Source organism: Nicotiana tomentosiformis, chromosome 7 (genome assembly GCF_000390325.3).
Source record: "Nicotiana tomentosiformis chromosome 7, ASM39032v3, whole genome shotgun sequence".
Classification (NCBI taxonomy): domain Eukaryota; kingdom Viridiplantae; phylum Streptophyta; class Magnoliopsida; order Solanales; family Solanaceae; genus Nicotiana; species Nicotiana tomentosiformis.
Genome location: NC_090818.1, coordinates 4149597 through 4152687, shown reverse-complemented (window position 1 = coordinate 4152687; position 3091 = coordinate 4149597). Strand labels below are relative to the sequence as shown.

At 27.1% G+C, this 3091-nt stretch overlaps 1 non-coding gene across 1 annotated transcript; it reads left to right on the top strand.

The window, feature by feature from the left end:
* Nucleotides 1-2439: 2439 nt before the first annotated feature.
* TRNAA-UGC (transfer RNA alanine (anticodon UGC)) lies at nt 2440-2512 on the top strand. The gene has a single exon. It is a non-coding gene; the product is annotated as a tRNA-Ala (tRNA).
* The last annotated feature ends 579 nt before the right edge of the window (nt 2513-3091 follow it).

Below are 3091 nucleotides of genomic sequence, written 5' to 3'. Positions count from 1 at the left end.
GTTCATATTAATAATTTCAAAATAGAATTCACTTAAAAATGCAGTTAAAATAATCAAAAAAATATTCAATCTACCATATGATACCAATATGGCATATAACTATACCAACATGGTATACAGTTTTACTGGTTAATTTCCGACAACTATATGACTATACTACTATTACATAACATACAGGCATAAAAAAAAAATAGTGTACCACATATTAATATAATAAAGTATTTCAAGATATTATACTATATTACTATTATTAAAAGAAAATCAAATAGTGTACCAATTAAATACAGCTAATACAACCAAAAAATAATTTAACTAGCACATGATATCAATATAGTATATAGCTATACTAATAGGGTATATATTTATATGGGGTCGTTCCAACAATTGCCTATAACTATAAAAATTATTATATAATACACATAATCTATGTCCATCGGCACAAAAAAATTCCAGCACTGCAAATCATGTTCATATAAATAATTTTATAATAGAATTCACTTAAAAATGCAGCTAAAATAACCAAAAAAATATTCAAACTACCATATGATACCAATATGACATATAATTATACCAATAGGGTATACAATTCTACTAATTAATTCTAGGCAACTATATATGACTATACTACTATTACATGATACACATGCATAAAGAAAAAAATAAAAAAATAGTATACCACATATTAATATAATAATGTATTTCAAGACATTGTACAATAATATTATTATATAAAACAAACGCATAAAGAAAAAATCAAAATGATTACATAATACACATGCATAAAGGAAAATTAAAAAAAATAATAAGATATTGTATTGTTCTACTATTACTACAGAAAAATTAAATAATGTACCAATTAAATGTAGCTAATACAACTAAAATATATTTCAACTAACATATGATACATGTATAGTATATAGCTATACCAACAGGGTATACAATTGTACGCAAAGAGTTTAAATTTTTTTTTTTTAATTCAGTTATTAAACTGAAATAATATCATTTGTGAATAAAAATTTTAAAAAATTCTAAAAGGACTTAATTGTAAGAGTATACCGTTACATTATATAGTATACTATAATAGTATATCATTGGAATGAACTGTATACCAAAATAGTATATAGTATATCATTTTGGTATACAGTACAAATTCTTCTTCGCTAGTTCAACACAATAAATTATACACTATTGAATTAACCAAAATGGTATATAATATGTTATTTTGGTATATATAGGATTGATTCATTCCTTCAAAAAAAAATTAGTAGTATACCATTGTAGTTAATTATATACTCTTGAATTAATTATTATATACCAATACAGTATACAATATACCATTTTGGTATACAGTACAAATCTGTCTTCTTTGCTAGTTCAACTCAATTTCAACCTAAAATTTAAAAATCTGCTCTAAAATCTCCACCAAATTGACTCAGAATATAGCCACATCCTCCAATAAATATTTCGAACATACTCGGTCAGAATCGAATCTAAATAGTATTGAATTCTTTCAAAACAAACACACGGTCATTATTCATAATTAGTATCAAACAAGTGTAAAAAATATTTAAATTATGTAGTTAAGTTGTATCGAATTTTTCCAAACGAACTCGAGCATCTATTCAAAATTATCAACTAGTGTCATTGAGTGATGAGGCTAACAAATCACAAAAAGTTTGTTTCCCTCGTGCTTTTCATATGCTTCAAGACTCAATACTATTTATTTCATATGCATGTTTTTAAATATTTGATTAAAGTTCATGTAACACTTTGTATGTTATCTCAACTTGAATTGTCTTTCCCAAGTTGAAAAATTGTCCTCCCACAAAAGGTTTTCTTTTAAATATTTGATTAAAGTTCATGTAATAATTTGTATGTTATTCTATAACTAAAATTTTGGCGATATAAATTGCTATTTTACAATTCTAATGAATTTGTATAGTTCTTTATACGCTATTTCAATTAAATTTTAAATTTGAAAGTTCAAAATAATAATAAATTTATTTTAGAGGATTTATCATGCCTAGGTAAAATGTTCTTCATCGTGTGTCCACACCATAAAAGTGATTGTGTATTTGCAAGTTAAAGGAATATTGAGTTTGATCATTTTAATTATTACTTCTCAAAAGTTTGCTCTACGGTTTCAACTCAAAAATACCCAAAAATAAACTAAGAAGAGGACCATAATTAGAAGAGGACAAATTCAACACGATGAGACTGATGAAAAACATATGGGTCAAGGGAAAATGGGTAGTCGGGTAATTAAGTTAGATCGCATAGGTATAAAATGTAAATAGATTCAATGTAGGTAAAAACAAGTAATTATTTTAGTTTTTATAGGTAGTCTGCGTTAATTCCTCTAAATCAAACGCTTTGGCCCATTTACGTTCACCTCTTCATACTTTTGGATATAGTGTTATATATGAGGCTGTCCAACAAGGGGATGTAGCTCAAATGGTAGAGCGCTCGCTTTGCATGCGAGAGGCACGGGGTTCGATCCCCCGCATCTCCACTCAAATTTTGAATGTACAGAAATTCTATTTTGGTGGAATTATTTCATTTGTTACTTGCGCTTAAGGCTGGCAAGTGGGCCGGTCCTATAATTTGGGCCCGTTAGGGACCGACCCGGTCTCTTAGCGGGCCCAACGACTATTTTTTAATAGCCGTTGGCTATTTATGAAATAGCCATTTAACCCCCCAACTTTGTTTTAATCCCAAACTTTTTATAATTACACTTTTTCCTATTTTCAACTATAAATACCCTATCATTATTTTATTTTTTCTTACAAAATCATTAATCTATCACAATCTCTCTCTAATTTACTTCTATAATTGCTACTATTACTTATTTTATTATTACAATTTGTGAAACAATTGTGAAGTTGGTGAATTGAAGTCTTCAACGATAATCAATTTCCAACAAGTTGTTCGTCAATTCGGTAAACTCGTTCCAACTCTTAAGTTTTAATATTATAATTTTATTTATTTTATTTACTTTGCTTGATTAATTAAGATGGCTTATTCCTTAAAAAATATGTTTAGTAAAAATAAGAAAAAATCGAAGAGTGGTGAATCTAGTGGCCAATATGTT